The following is a 16,786-nucleotide window of genomic DNA, read 5'->3' on the forward strand; positions in this document are numbered from 1 at the left end:
AAATTTACAGATAGTATTTCAGAGCTCAATAGAGGATTCGGCAAGAAATAAAAATAAATCAAAACAAATAATTCCAAATGGAAAAGTTATCCATTGACTACTTGAAGAAAAAAATACAATAGTTTTATGCCAACAACGTATCACATGTGCATTTCAGGTAAGTTTTACACTTTTGGAGGGAGTCTTGTCTTTATAGTATGGAAAAGAAATTCAATATACAATTTCAGTTTTATTACCTTTGTACTATTCCCATCAAATAGATCTAGCTATGTGAAGTTGTTCTTCTGCTTTTTAAAAAGATCATAAAAAATGAAACTTCCTTTTCATTTCAGCGCAACATATCCTGTTTTAATAAAGAATTTTGCTCCCCATTGAGAGTATTTTGACAAAACAATACCGTTGCTTTTGTTTGCCATTTAATTTACCACTGAATCAATAGAGTTAGACATAACTACTTTGGTACTAAAACTCTCAAATTCTAGGGGAAATGGAGGTTAAGTAGTAAACAAAATATTTCATTGGCATTGATCTGAGAAAAGCAGACTGACAGTATTGCTAAAAAAATCATCAGCTTCCATATATATATCTCACCAAACTGACAAGATGGATTTGATTGTTTTGCTTTGAAAGGGTCATTCCTTTAAGGCCGTAAGAGTTTATCAATTTATGAAAGATTAAATGAACCATATTTTGCTTTAGTTCCTGTCACAACTCTTTTTTTTTTTTTTGTGATTATCCAGGCTTGATCAGGTTGTGAGAGTGACTGATTATTTTGCTCTCTATTTTAGGCAACCTCAAATTTGTAGAATTTATGACCCATGCCAGATCATTTGTGACATAAAGACTACAGGTAACCCAAACTTAATGTACTATGATACACTGCCAAGAAGTACAGCTACACATAACCGCAAGCATATAAAAAAAAAAAAAGCAGCCCAAAAAAAGTTCTCCTTTTAGGCAATATCCACCAAAATTTCATTAACAGTTTATTTCTTTAAATGAACAATAATTTTTTACTACACTGTAACTGAAAAAAAATATTGGCTTCTTAACCTGTTCCCCCCCCCCCCTTTTTTCTCTTGGTCCAAGTAAAATATGAGTAGGCCAGTTCTTTAGACAGAGCAATCAATGTTATTTCAATCACTAATTGCATACGCTTTTAACTGAAAGAGAAAAGGGAACACCAACAATTTCCAAAAAAAGCATCACATCTTATAAACCTCAGCATGGAAACTCCGGTAAAAGATAATCTTTCTCTGAAAAGCACCCTTCAAAGGGTCATTATTTGGATTCCACATCCTCAAACCCTTAAAACTGTGGTTATATTTTGACTGGTGGTATCCTTATCAATGGATCAAGCTGACACCCAGCCACAGTAGATCAATACCTCTGCTGTGCCGATGTCTAAGCTCTCCAGGAATGACTTAGAATTCTCTGCACGGTGCCTAGTAGGCATAAATTCCTCCCCAGAACCGATGTTCTTTCTGCAGCTTTGACAGCCAGAATAAAGCCAAGAATCTGTGGTAAGCCAGGAGATGGCAACAATGGTGGTCTGGTAACTGAAATCCAGTCTCTTGTACAGATGCGGTACAGCCTTCAGACTGCTGCTCACTTCACTGATAAACTGCACCGCAGTTTTCCTGGAGCTCACCAGGCTAGAACGTGTGGTAAACTGTTTGGTGATGGTGTGTCTGTAAGTATGAGGAAAAAATCAAGCCTAAATACCACAATAAGAGAAATCTAATGAAATTAAATATTAATACTGCTTTTTAAATTACTTGGATCTGCTCCTGCACATGTAAAGTTACCCTTGTAACTTAATGACACAAAAAAACCAAGCAGACAAACAAAAATTAAAGTAAAAAAATATAATCTATCAGCCTGTGACTGTCTCCGAAAGCTAAAAGCTTTTCACATTAGGGAATTTAACAATAACGTTGGTTTATTTAAGCCAAGAGAATATTGTCTGTTTCTGGAATTTACCAGGTTTGTTGACCCACAATATTTTGCATTCAGAGATCAGTTAGAACTGCTTATTGCGATTAGAGTTTCCAAGCGTAGGAGAATTTGTGTTGCCACTTAGCTGTCACCTATTTGAACCTAGCTTCAGGACAAGTCATGGCTTAAAATGGCTTTACAGCCAGGAAACCTCAGCACAAATGCCACATTCCAGAGTAACGACGTGTTGCTGTCCAAAGAACAGCAGAAAATTCCCTCACATAAAACCTCACATTTGTTGTCCGCTGAACTACAACGATAGTTTTGGAGAGTTGACACGAGACTTCAGGGATGATCTGGAACAAGCAAAAAGCTGCTATATAGCTCTATCAACTACACAGCAGGCTCAGAACATAGGGAGAATCTTTAATAGGTATTTAGAAAAGGCTGTGTTTTCCTAATATTTGTTGAAATGAGAGAAACATCTGTTACTTGCAAATGAGGGTTCCAGCTGAAAAATAACCTTTTACTGGCATTTTGAGACAGCTGGTAATTGGTAACGTAAAGACAGTTATCAAATATTTTAAGAACATGTTCTTCCTTCTTCCCTTACCTCATACGGTACAGCACTGATAGGGACCAGGCTCTGTTTTCTAAACATTTATGGCAATTAAGAATTGCAACTAAAATCTCTCTCTCAAGAGCTGATGATGATCTCTGGGTACAATGCACAATTTGTAAATATTGTTAAAACCAGGTATTTCACTAACTGTACTTTGAAGAACTGGACTCTACTTCTACTACATTGTAGAAACTCTGATGTTCCATTAGAGGTTAAAATACACTACAAATTTGGTCCATAAAGCCATGTTTTCATGTATGGATATGTCAGAAAAGATCTCTTGAATTATGCAGCCAGTAGATGAAGAACAACTTCATATTTTTAAAACCTATAATCTGTCAGTTGGTATCAGTAACACTTATGATGTGTCACTGGTATATCTGTATTACTTACCAATAACAGAGCTGTGTTCTTTTCTCCTAGCTACTCTGTCCAGTGTTAATTAATATCTTTTTTTTTTTTTCAGGCTACTGGATCACTTAGTGCAAGGTACTGCACTGCTCTCCTGTCTGTTAAGACCATGAACTTGTTTATAAAATTCCACTGCAGCTGTTCAAACTGTCCGTTACTTAAACTGAAATAAAAGATGTTATGCTACAAAAAGTAGTTTCACTTACACTTTTGCTTTATTTTTAAGGACTAGGCTATTTACAGGAATCCAGTCTAATAAGAGTCAGCTCAGTTAAAATAAGAACTTTATCAGCAATTTAATTTGCCTCTTAGTTTGAGCTTTATAGCCCCCTCTTTTTTAATTTGGATCCCTTATAGCCATTCTAAGCATATTTGTGTCAATATTTCAAAGTTTCCTGTACTGTAAAAGCTACCGATGCAGCTGATCAATTTTTTATAGCTATTTCCAGAAGTCTACTCCCATCACTCCACATGTAATTATCTGCCCGAGGCCACCATTCAGAACCTTACTATTTTAACGCACGGTTCAGCAAAACCCATCTCCATCTTGGATGAAAAGTCTTTTTTTTTTTCCAATTGGATTTCAATTTTTTGCTTAGTCACCCAAGAACAGGACTTCATTAATAGTCATTTTCAATAGCAACTAAAAAATGACAGCAGTGGCATATTTGCTGAAGAATGTTTCAGTTGCAGATTTACCAACATGGCTCAAAGCAGTAGCTGAAACTTAGAAACTTGTAGGTACTCAAAAAAATGACAGGCATAATTTTAATTGTAAGATTCTGTTCTTTGAAATTACTAAGTCAAAACAGAAAAAGACAATGAATTACTCTTTTGCGTCGTGTATGCAAAAAATAATCGTATTTCTGTGAAATCTTTCAGTTGAGGAGCTGCCCCATTCACTTGGTAATAAAAATTCACTAAGGTTTCTAAAAATCACGTCTGATAATTTTTAGCGGATTTTGTATTCAACAAAAGAGAGGGGGAAAGCTGTTTTGGATCTCAGTGAAGAAAAAACAATTAGACTTGAAAATGACCGTTTTCTCAATAACCATATGGCCTAGACATGCCAGGTAGTCATCAGAATTTTTTTTTTGTGCTTAAAAATATTACTTTGCTGAGCTTCCTAAAGCTGGAGAAGGCAAGCTAGTAAGGGAAAGAAATAAAATAAACTTCTGAGGGGAAAAAAGCAAGAGTCAGAGTTATAAACAGGAATACCCAAAAATGACTTCACTGCAGTGTCCCTTTGTGATGAGAAAAAGTTCCTGAATTGTGAAAACATCGGAAGAACCAATGGTTGAGGCCAGAAAATTCAAATACAAAATAAAAGACACTGCTTTAACAGCAACTATAATTGACTGCAGGAAGAAACAAACAGTACTAAGGACAATAGTAAATGCACCATTTTTGACGGTTCTAAGTCAAGCCTAGATATCTTTCTGTAAGAGATGCGCGTAGACCTAACCTCAAGGTCTCAGCTTTCTAACTAACTGAAACATCAAGGTCCATGCTGTGTAGGTAGCCAAAGCAAACTACACAAGAGTCCCTGCCGGCTTTACACTTCCTGAATTAGATGAAGTTTCTGGCTTTACATTCCTCTAGAACACTTAAAAACTTGGACTGGGTTTTAAATTAAATATCAAGGTTATATGCTGTACACTGAAACTTGATTTTTTAAGGTTTTAGGCAGCATTCGAGAACACACTTCATTCCAGGCAAACTTGAATACTCTGGGTGATTTAAGTTTTTTTTAATTTTTATTTTAATTGATTTAATATTGTTAGGACAGTAAAATAAAGTACAGTGTTATACAGTGCATGCAAGTACCAAGTTTGTTTGAAAATATATTATCAGGAAAAATCATACTCTTCGAACTCTCAAATAACCCCTCCAGATTCAAAGCACAGAAACAACTCAAAAGGCAGAAGACAATGTACAATTGAGGCAAATCTCTTATGATAACAACAAGAAAAGCTATCCAAGTAAACATACCTATTTGCCCCTACTCTATTTACAGGCTTCTAAGATTGAAGCTATGATGATTATAACATATAGGTGTACATCCACTTCCCCCAAATCGCAGAGGACAACCACCCCACACTAAAGGTGGAAGCTTTTTATTGATTGTCTAACACCATATGCTAAAATCCAAGAAAAATAAGCCAAAAAATCCCTGCATTGCAATGAGATAACAAAAAATAACAATACCTGTTTTCTTGTCAGTACACCTTAGGTCATTTTACATTGCTCATTAGAAATTAATAGTATTCCAAAAAAAGAAACCTTCACAAAGCCTAAGGCTAATCTAGCTTCATAAACGTATGATGATTGCTATTTCAGAATCTTTACATCTGATTCTTGACTTACGAACGGCAGATATGGATTAACTTTTTTTTTTCTGAAGTTGTCTATATTAAATAATATTCTTAATTAACATGGCCATTTCCATGTGCTCTTGAACTTTCTAGAAGAGACTATTGCTTTTGCTCATATAAAATGCATCTACGGATGAGCTATTAAGCGAGCATATGCACAGGGCACATGGCAGAACTCTTCACTTGGGACACCCATCCCTCCTCATACCAGCAGCAGTACGAGAATGCTGCCACTATGCCGCTGGGAGATCTCCCAATACCAGTGAAGTTGTGATGACCCTAGGAACCGGAATTATTTGCTTTCACGTATTAATTTTGATGCTGGCTGAGAATACCTTGATGCATTTTCATGTAAAATGACAGTTGTAATATGCTTGAGTTGCATAAACCTGGAAAGTAGATATACTTCCATGTAAATATAATCATGTTTTAATGACAACCATTAAAATCTGCAAGGTATGAATGCAAGATTGTAAATGTGGCATTTTATTGTCCCATCTTTCTGAAGATGTATTTTCTGGTTAAGTTATTTCATTTATATCCAGCCCTCTGAGCTTACTGTGACCTCACTTTCAGCCAGTCAGCAAAAGCAATAAACAAAGCAGCTTTGCACAGCAGATTTTTTTTTTTTTAACTTAACTGCTTACAAAGCCATCATTCAAAGATCGTTTGGTTAACAGTTGTCTGACTCACTAAGATTGAAAGGAGGATTTCCCAGGAATAGGAGGGAGGAGGAACACCCCACAACACACTGTTGCAGCAGCGAAGAGATGGGGTGGCTTCTGAGACACACCAATGCCCATGGTATCGTTACAGATCAACAGAAAACTGACCTTATTTAAAGAATTAAAACCAAAATTTCAAACGACGGCTGGTATGACTGGTGTTTTGATTAATACAAGTAGGTTTGCTGACAGTAACACAAACTAATCCTTTCATAGAATCCACAGATCTCAAACCATTTTACAAAGTAAGCAGCATCTTTATCAGCACTCCATAAACAGGGTAACTGTGGCACGAGATCATGAAATAGTCATGTTATTCAGTAGGCCAATGATAGACTTGAAGATAAAACCTCCTCTGCACATCCTTTATCAGTGATGAATTCACGGGCTTTCTCCTTTAAAGAGATTAAAATGACGAAATTTAGAAAGGTTTAATTAACCTATCTTTTTTTTTTTCCTTGCAGTATGTGTTCAACTAGATTTAAAAGGGAACGAGGAGTTTTCCTACTGAAAACAAGCCAAGACTTAGGAACACAAAACAACTTAAAGGGGAGTGTACCTGGAAAAGAATTAGAGCACCCTATTCTCTATGGCCACCAGCTAAACAGGCAGGCTGCCAAAACAAGAACATACCGCATTTGGATTTGGGGGAAGAGGATCCAGGTAAGCTCTCTATGAAGCAGAAGCTGTTGAGAATTTCTGCTTGGCAAAGCTGCTGCAAGAACAGCTCAGTTTTGCTCCATCTTGCCTGAGTTACACTTGCAAGCCAGATTTGAACCCATCAGCACACCAAAGCAGAACCCACTCCTATACACAGAATAATGCTAAAATACTTTTTGTTATATTTACTGATAATCCTTTAAACTAGTTCTTTTTTTGCAGAAAAGACTCTTCCTTTGTCAATAATACCAAAGAAATCACCTTTTTTTTTTTCATCTATTTTCCGAGACAATTTGTTACTGAGAGCTCTGCAAATCAGGCTGTATCAATCGCATTACACTATAATACATCACACAACGCACTCAGGCATGAATGACCTAACCTAAGATTACATGTCATAACCATACATATTACTAAGATATTTGAGAAGTCAGAAGACTTATCTGATTCTAAAGTGACCTAGCACAATTGGCTTCCTTTGGGGAGAATTTACAAGAGAGCACACGCTTCAGCTGCCAACATGACACCATTACATTTGATCACGTATCACTGGCTGCATCATTGCATTGATTATGTAGCATGAGCAGATGCAACACATACTCCTCTACAGATATACGACCAGCCATGGAAAATCACCTCCTGGAACAGCAGCCAGCAGCTGCAGGAAACTGATCTAGCAAAACCGAAATGATGCTATTTGGAAAAGAAATGGCATTCCATACAGTATGGCAATGCAGTCTAACAGCTTGGGGGGGGGGGGGGGAAGGAAAGAAGAACAAAAAAAAAAAAAAAAAGGCAGCACCTTTTCTGTAAGCTTCTCTTTCTCCCTGGTTACTCCCCGGCCGCAAGAACAACACTGCAAACCTGAAGCCAAAAACCTTGAAGTATGTCTCTGGAAACCATGATGTGAATTGTGTTCAAAATTTGGTTCTTTAAACTAGAACCAACTATGAGGAGGTTGAGATGGTTTTTAAATATGCCTCTCTAGCTTTCAGACTCAGAAGTCCGACTCATTTGCTGCTAAATAAGCATTTAGGGCACAATCGTAACACTAAGCAAATGACAAATACAATCTTTTGGACAGATACAACCTTTTGTGCAAAGACAATATTTTAACTCATTCTGTTTCTGCACCACAAGAATTTCTGAAGTGTGGTGGTACGATTTTTTCATTAATACAATTATTTTTTTTTTTAGGCTGGTCCTCATCATAAACTTAAGGGAAATATAGACATAGTAAAGCTCACAAACTTCAGGGGCACGCTCTCCTGAGACAGCATTCAATGAGGAGCTCACTACTGTTCCATCCAAACATTCACACCAACAGACAGGCTGCTCAGATGTTTCCTGATGCCATCCTTTACAAGACTGTCATTATGACACTTGACATCACCTGTGTGCTGCCACATGATTCAACCATTAAATCTGAACCACTGCTAACTACAGTAGAAATAGGTTTTACTGTAGATTACTTCAGAATAAACATCTTTCTCCAGGAGAAATTATCAAGACATTTATTCAGGTTTGGATCAGAAGTCAGAGTTAACTTAATTTCCTAGTACAAACAGCAGTAAAAGAATAAAAAGGGAACACCTCCTTCACATACCAAAACCCACTACAGACAGAAAATAATGCTGAAATCATTACAATGTTATCATTCTCAAAATCATCATGTCATCACCTGGACAGCCGTAAAACAAAAAACAGATATAAGGAGGCTCTAAAGATTTGAACAGGATAAAAATTATTTATGCTCTCATAAGACAACATTCAAAGAAAGTGATGAAAAGAAGTATCTGCCTTGTAACTTGTTTGACTCAGTATTACTACAGAGAGTCTACATGTAAGACGGAAGTAAAAGGTCGTAGTAATATTCTATCACCAAAATCAAAGCTGCAAGTTATAAAAAAATGAAACACTAGCACTATGCTTTTATATTCAAAGACATACCCCAAACTGACAGATCAGTGTAAACAGTATTATTATTTATGGCTTTCAAAGAACTGTTTCTTAAACATATCTGTTTAAAATCAAAATGTCCATTTCAGAAATTCCTTTACATGTATTTCATAATACATTTGGCATATCTTCAGGGCATATTTATAAGCTAATGTAGAATTCACTGATTTACATGAGATCTGTATTTAAGATCACTGTAGTCCCAACACCCTTACAAGGATTTTCTGAAAATTCTTACAAATACGGTAACTTTTAAAATGAAAAGTCACAATGTCTTACCAAAATTCCTTATTTTCTAGACACATTTTGATTTAACAAAGGAGCTTATTATAAGGCTTTATTGAGCAGTAACCCACTAAAAAACCCCAAAATAGTGCACAATTCCCTTATCCTGAGGCATTTAAATGTCCTTTTTCTGGTGCAGGGATGAAAGAATGAAATGCTTATATTTTACCCCATCACGGAGTCAGATAACATCCAGAGTCTGAATTATGCAGAGATATGCTGAACCACAGACACAGCCTTAGGGACTCCCTTTCTACTTACAGCCTTACAGTTACAAGAAATTTTCAGGTATTCCATGTCATTTTGGCATCAGCATCAACATTGTTCAAAAAAGGGATATCCCTTCCAGTTGTGCTCTGCTTTGGGATGTAGTTGCTCCAGTAAACTGCAGCTAATGCCTATCCAAAACTTCCTTACTTTCTCACACTTCTAAAATCAGGAGGTGTATGGCACTATTTTCTACAATAGATTTCACTCTACATGCATCTTGATGTTATTTCTTGTGAAACCATTTGTAACTCTCGTAGCCACAGGCAGAAAACCACGGTAGCATTGTTATAGCTGGTGTATAACACAGATATCTTTTGTCTTATCTGTATTTCTGCTCAGAAACTTGCAGATCGTGAAATCAATTTATAATTGTGCAAGCATTTCTACCTTTAGTTTTCTGCAGAACAAAACTTACAGCAGGCAATAGCTGCGGCATCTCCTTTTTACAATTTAACAGTGCAGAACAATGACTAAAGTTCTAATCTGCCAGCTAGTTTATTTGCTGTTCTGTAATTTTATTACTGCTTTCCAGAAACTTGTTCTATTGAGAATCATGGTGTTAAGTGGTTGCATACTTAGATGACAGAAACCAACACGTCTACTTCACTGTAATACAATGGCAGATATTACTACACCAGATCCATGAAAAATAATTTAATACACTCTATCTTGAGTTAGCTCACAGTAACATCTATTAAAACTACATTAGGGGAGTGAGAAAAAGATTAGAAAACTTATCTTTTTGTTAGTTTTACCTTTTCCCCAGGGGATAAATAAATACACAGATAAAGGGTCACAGTTACGATCACACTTCAGAAGGTTCTATTAACAACTTTGAAGGTCTCTGTAATTGTGTATTATATTGGAAATATAAGGTAAGTGATTAGGACATACAAGGAAACACATGATCCCTACTTCCACAAATTGCTAAAGCAGTGCAGCTGTGCCCATCAAGAAGTGAGCACAACTCCTTGTATTTACTATTTTAACGTCAACACCTAACAAGTATAAAATGCATTTGTTCAGAATGAGTCTTAAAATACAACATTAACATTTTTTTAAAAAAAGATACATTCTGTTTTCTCTTCAGTTAATAGCATTTATCTAAACAGTGCACTGTAAATTACCATTTTATGCTTATATATTTAAGCTAGAACATTAACTACTTGAAAATTAATAGTTTGACCTAATTGTTTGCTCTAATTATCCATTCAAAATTTCCTCTTATTCATGCCTCACAAAAACCAGCTGATTAATTTTATTGTTGCTTGTCAGTTAGTTCGATAGATACTATAATGTACTTTAATCCCAGTCATCATATGTCATGTACTGGGGAAGGGCAGAAAAAGGGCGGGGGAAGAATCTAAGCATAAGACAGAGATAAGTTGCACACAAGACAGAGCTATAAAATGGAAACAAATTTGCAGCTATATTCTTAAAACAAGGAGACTATTACGTAAGATACTGAATTCAAGACTATTCCAGGGGGCCTAAGCTTTATGGAGCTTTTAGTGATATGAATATATTACTCTTCGATTTAAAACCTAAATTGTTTCACCTAATTTTTATATTCAGGCCAACATCTACGTTGTCTGAGAAGGGTAAACTGCAGAATTCCTTCTTATTTTTTTAAACTATTTATAAAAATTTACAATTACAAATTTTCTCACAAAAAGCTAACGAGCCTTGTCTTGAGCAATACACTCTGCAGCAGCAACAGAGCTGCTTGTGTGTGCGCGCGTATCTATCGTAGCGCACTGATTTTAAAGTCCTGGTAACCCGAGCTCACATCAGCAACATCTGATGAAATCATGAGCGAGACAGAAAAATCTTAGGCCCTTCTTTACATCTACTGAGCGACTGTCACTTGCCTCGTGCTGTAGCTTACCTAACAGTATATCTATGCGTATGAACACAACAGACTCACACAGAAGTGTACTTTCTGCGTGCCAAACAGTCAAAGAAAAAACCAACACCTCAAATTAATCCTCTAAAGTTTCACCTTCTGAAACATATTCAGTTGGTCAAACAAATTCCAATGCTTAGTACTGGACTTCAAGTAAGGATGTTTTTATAAGATATTGTGAATATTTGTTGTAGTTTAACCTTGCTCAGGATCAAGCTACGCAGTCTCTCGCTCACTCACTCCCTCCCCTCCACCCTCCAGTGGGGCAGGGAGGAGACCTGGTAATAAAAAGGCAGCAAAACTCATTGGTTGAGATAAAACAAACAAAAATTTAAGAGAAATACCAAAAGAAAACAAAACAGAGATAGAAAACAAATATAGTATGATAGCTCACAGCAAATCCTGATGCCCAGCTTCTTCTGAAGTAGCAGGAGGCTCCTCTCTGCACCCTCCTCACTTACATACTGAGCACGATGTCAGATGGGATGGAGCAGCCCTCTGGCTAATTTGGGTAAACTTACCTCAGCTGGTGGCTAACTGGTAACCTATCCCAGCTGGGTGGCCCCACCACAGGGGCCACCAGCTCCAGCTCTCCTCCCAGTTCAGGTGAATGTTAACTCTACCCTGGCCAGAACCAGGACAATAATCAAAGTTGATAAATAAGGGGTTTTTTTTCTATTTTTTTAGTCTGTCTTCCAGTGAGGTTTCAAGGATAAGTCAAATTACAAAAGTAATTGCAGATTGTTAAAAAAAAAAAAAAAAATTAGTTTTGTAAGAGAAAACATTTCTGGAGTTTGTATAGGTTGTTAGAGCCAATTTTAACTTCATTAATCGAAGCAGTTATTCAGCATATATTAATTCAGTCCTCAGAATTTAGAAGTGGCAACTAATCAATAAAAATAAATGAATATTGATATTGCAGGACTTGTGCAATATTGTATTTATAGTGCCCCTGAAGCAAGTCAGATCTTACATTAAAAGATCAATAAACTAATGCAAATGTATACAAATCTTTTTTTTTCTGCAAAATAATCATGATATAAATCACATGAAGACATCAGAATAATTACAATGCAGAGAAATTCCAACAAACTTTCGAACTTCATCCATTTCCCTAATTGCATCATTTCTCAGTTGCTGCCCATCTACAATGAACAGCTGTAAAAAAAATTTCATAAAAAAACCTATAAAAAGATATTCCTTTACCAAATTTAGCACATACCCGATTAAGCTGCTAGTTACAGCTTTAGTAGAAGAGAAAGAGAGAGGCAAAGCATGAGGAATGTCGGGGTGGTACACATCCAAAGAGTGCATCTGTGGGATGTTATTTGGCCTCCTTTGTACATTCACCACTTGTGCCTATCCTAAGCACTTTTTATCAGTTTTCCAGTCACATGTTTCCATCACAAACATCAAGTCAACACGATTTCAGAAACTGGTCCTCTGTTCAGCCAGACACGGGGGCTCCTGCATCACTGTTCACACCTACTGAGCGTGGCGTTTAAGGCTTGCTGAAGAGGTGGTGAATGCCCCATCCCTGGAAACGTTCAAGGCCAGGTTGGACAGGGCTCTGAGCAACCTGATCTGGTTGGAGATGTCCCTGCTCCTTGCAGGGGGGTTGGACTAGATGACCTTTGAAGGTCCCTTCCAACCCTAACCATTCCATGATTCTAAGATTCAGGCAGAAATCGTTGAATCTATTTACATTTAATGACTGCTGCAAGGTTAGCTTTACCAGTTTTTGAGCTAGAAACTTAATTATCTATTTTCTCTCCACATTTCACAGGAAAACTTTCCATTTTGGAGCCCGGGAGATAAAATTTACCACAGCCGATAGAGGTCACAGTGGCAATCCTGACACAGGGTCAGACATAATCACTTGTGACTTAAACACCAGCCGGGATTTTCCTGGGAGGCATCTAGGGAAGGAGAGCTGCCAGGGACTGCCACTACAACAGGCTGATCAAATTATCCTATCAACACCACTTAGCAGCTTGCACTTGAGGCACAGAAAGCTTCTACCATGCCTGAGGTTTTTACCTCTTTGTAGGCACACAAGCTCCCGTCGCTTCATAATCGAAGCGTTCAGCAACCAACATTTGAAATTGGAAAGGTGTTTTTATTTTTTGAAACTTCCTCCATCCAGCATGCAAAATTTTAAATCAAAGAGACGGGATTATTTGAGTAGTGGCATAGATCCACCCCACCACCTCACGTCTCCTCGTCCCTCAGGCCGGCAGGAAAGCCCAGCAGGCCTCAGGTGCCGCCCGGCATCCAACGCATGCATCCCGTCAAACGGCAAAAAAAAAAGATATTTTTATGTCACTGTAATGAGGTTTTTTAAAGTGCTTTTTATCCAACACTTGGCATTGCAGGTTCCTGATCATCACGGAGTCTGAACAAAAAGCAGTATGTACAGGTCTCCCGTAGAACCATAAAACAGCATTTGCTCATCGCATTTGGACTGACACTTTCATTCTTTTTCATTTTATTTTTTTTCCAAAGATGCTAATTGAAAGCCCCGCAGAGAAGCTGTCAAGTTGAATTTATGACAAAGGTAGCTGCTTCTGCAGGCTGGTTTTCAAGTTGCCAGCTGGAAATGCGTGACTGACACGCGTGCCACGTGCGTGACAGGGAAACAGCTCATTCTGAAGAGCTTTCAAAAATCAGTATTTTCATAATTGATCTGAGGTTCATGAAATGGGAAGACAAAGGCGCTTTGCTGTTTTTCAGAGCATTTATAAGCCATGTTTCAGAAAATTACTTCCTCAGGAAAATTTCTCTTAAGGACAGCACTTAAGCCTAAGTTTAAGCCCCACTAAGATTTCAGCAACATTCAAGGCTGAGTACAGACTGAAATGCTGTGTTAAGAGGGGTGATTTTCTGACAGACTTTAAAAACCCGCTATTCAGGGAACGTGTATTTAAACAGGGGTTCACAACTCTAAGCCACACAAACATTGCGAGCAATAATGAAGTGCTGGTATGCAGACATTTCTGAACCACAAAGTTCTGCAATTTCCCGTTAGCTGATTTTTTTTCATGTTCTTTTGTCTGAAATCTTTTTCCTAATGCTCATTTTAACAGGTTAGTAGGTTAACGTATTTTATCATCTACTGGAGTCATACCTTTCATTTTAATTTGGCTTGGGTCAGATCCCGAAAAAAACCCAGGCTGTTTCAGCAAGTGGATTAAGAAACTCTTTGCATCTTAAAAGTGGTATATAACACTGATTTGAAAATATATTGATCAGCCTCATTATAAAATTACTTTGAATATAAACATCTGGTTTTCCTTGTTTTCGGGAAGAATCACCAAGTTTGAAGAATTTTCTTAAAGAAATCTGAATTTCCCTTGTAACAATGTATTTTTATTTTAGGATTATTTTGTTATTTCTTCCCTGCATTTCTTTAAACATTCTGACTAAAAAACACTTGTACTTTCCAAACTTTTATTTTCACAAGTCTCCTTATTTCATCAACACATGTTTTCTCCAAAGCCTTTCAGAAAACTCCATTATAATCGGAACTTGAATTTAAAATGAAAAAAGAAAGTATGTAGTGAAAAGAGTAGGACAGATGGGGAATAAAATAAACTCTAATAAAATGCAAATTCTTTCAGCTGTTGCTTAAATATAATAAAGCCTCTAACATCACAAACAAGGTTTTTCTCTTCACAGTGCTCTCCCTCCTTACCTTTGAATTTTTTTTTTTGCTGTAATTCCTAATATTGCTGCCATAACTTCAGACACTTGGATACAAAAAACACTGGGAGCCCTAGCATAGGTGGTGCGGGATACCAATTGAGCTGTGCATTGATTAGACTTGCTAAGACTAGGTTTTACCAAGAGACACTTTCTGATGTCAGTTTCTTTAGTCACTGCTGATTTTATCATATTTTTAAATTCCATTATTAGGAATATTTGTTCTATCTAGCCTTAGATGTCTAACATGGCTGCCTAACTTAGGAGGCTACTCCCATTACGCTCTTCAACAACGAGTGGAGAGAAACAGACTCCTTCACAGTCTGGGAGTTAATTTCCACATCCATCATCAGTTATGGTCATACACACATTCTAAGGTCAGGAAGACAGCACATCCATTTACCCGGGACCTTTATTTCCTCTTCTGGTCACCAAAAGGAGAGGAAGGTCACCAGGTTTCAGAAAGCACAGAGGGAGAAGCCTCATTTGTTGACCTGAGCATTCATACAAAGCCATTAGTCTACACTAGAAGTAGGTATAACAGATGGACACAGATTTTTAATGTGAATTATTTTATGTGTGGGTAATTATATCTATACGTGAAGAAGAGCCGCCTACTCTTAGATGGTGAATTTGGAAAGCTGGACCTTTAATAAACTTACAGAATTTAGCTCTCTAATTCTCACGTGAAAGCAGGGGATGCAAGATAACCATCTTCCCACGCGAGCACTGTACCTCCAGGCATCCCTCTGCAGGGTCTGTATCTCCCCTGGGATGTGCAGTCCCGCTGGGACCATTTCAGGTAAGGTGTGTTTCAGGGCTGCCGGATCCTCGAGCACACCCTGGTGCTCCTGGAAAATTGTTTTTAAATCCTAATGTATCGATGGAGTGTCGTAACGGTACTACAACCACGCTAAATGTACTCAGTGGGTGACATGAACAAATGTGACTGCTCCAGATATAGCCTGGTAGGTGTCATACCTACTTCTTTTGATAGTCTAGCATAAGGGAAAAACTACAATGAATGGCAGTAACAAGAGGCTACATCATTATACCTGATACCAGGAGCACGCCTGATCTGATGGATCCGTGAGAACGGTGATCATCTCGGCCTTGGGGGCCAGGGAAGGTGCTCATTTGGGAGCTTTCTCAGAACAGAAATAATTGGCTTTTTTCTCAAAGAAGAAATAATTGCTACATTGACTGGAACGGGGAAAAATTCCAGGCACCTTGACAAGTGAGAGAGAAAAATGAATTAAAAAGCAGAGTTATTCTAATCCCAAAACTATTAACCGTAAGTATTTCTATTTATTTATTATAGGTAGGATGTATCTCCAGGGTATATTTATCTGTGCATGGAAATGATGAACATTAACTGAAATTAGACTGTAAGGATCTAAACCAGTAGAACCGTATTTATAGAGAATGCTTCAAGCAAATGTATGTTACTAGTCTTGTCACTATTTTATAGCAGAGTGAGATGAAAAGTAGATCCTCAGATTTCCACTCCAGTGCTAGCAGAACTACTATGCTACCCTTCCTCCCAGAAGAGCCCAAAGCAATCAATTTATTTATCAGGGCAAAAAATATTTTAAATTTTACAATTTCCTTAATATTGATTCCTGCTCGCTGATGAGCTCTATGGAGCCTTGATTTACGTCACATCCAGTTAATATTACCAGTCCATTTATAGTCTGCAGCCAGAGCAGTTTATGACTCCATTCATGTTTAGTCACAGAAGCATTGATACACTTGGATATTTATGAAGTTCAGGTACTAATTATTGGGTGGCTGAATGATTCCTTTTGTCTGCAGGGTACTGCAACTAGACAAGTCTAATCTGTTCAACTTCAAAAGTCAAGCTAGGGGTTCTGATCACAAACTAGCCCACTTCTTTCAGAAAAGAAAAAAAAAAAAAAAGAACAAAAGAAAA

The sequence above is a fragment of the Chlamydotis macqueenii genome, chromosome 4 (assembly GCF_036417535.1).
Source record: "Chlamydotis macqueenii isolate bChlMac1 chromosome 4, bChlMac1.mat, whole genome shotgun sequence".
Taxonomy (NCBI): Eukaryota; Metazoa; Chordata; class Aves; order Otidiformes; family Otididae; genus Chlamydotis; species Chlamydotis macqueenii.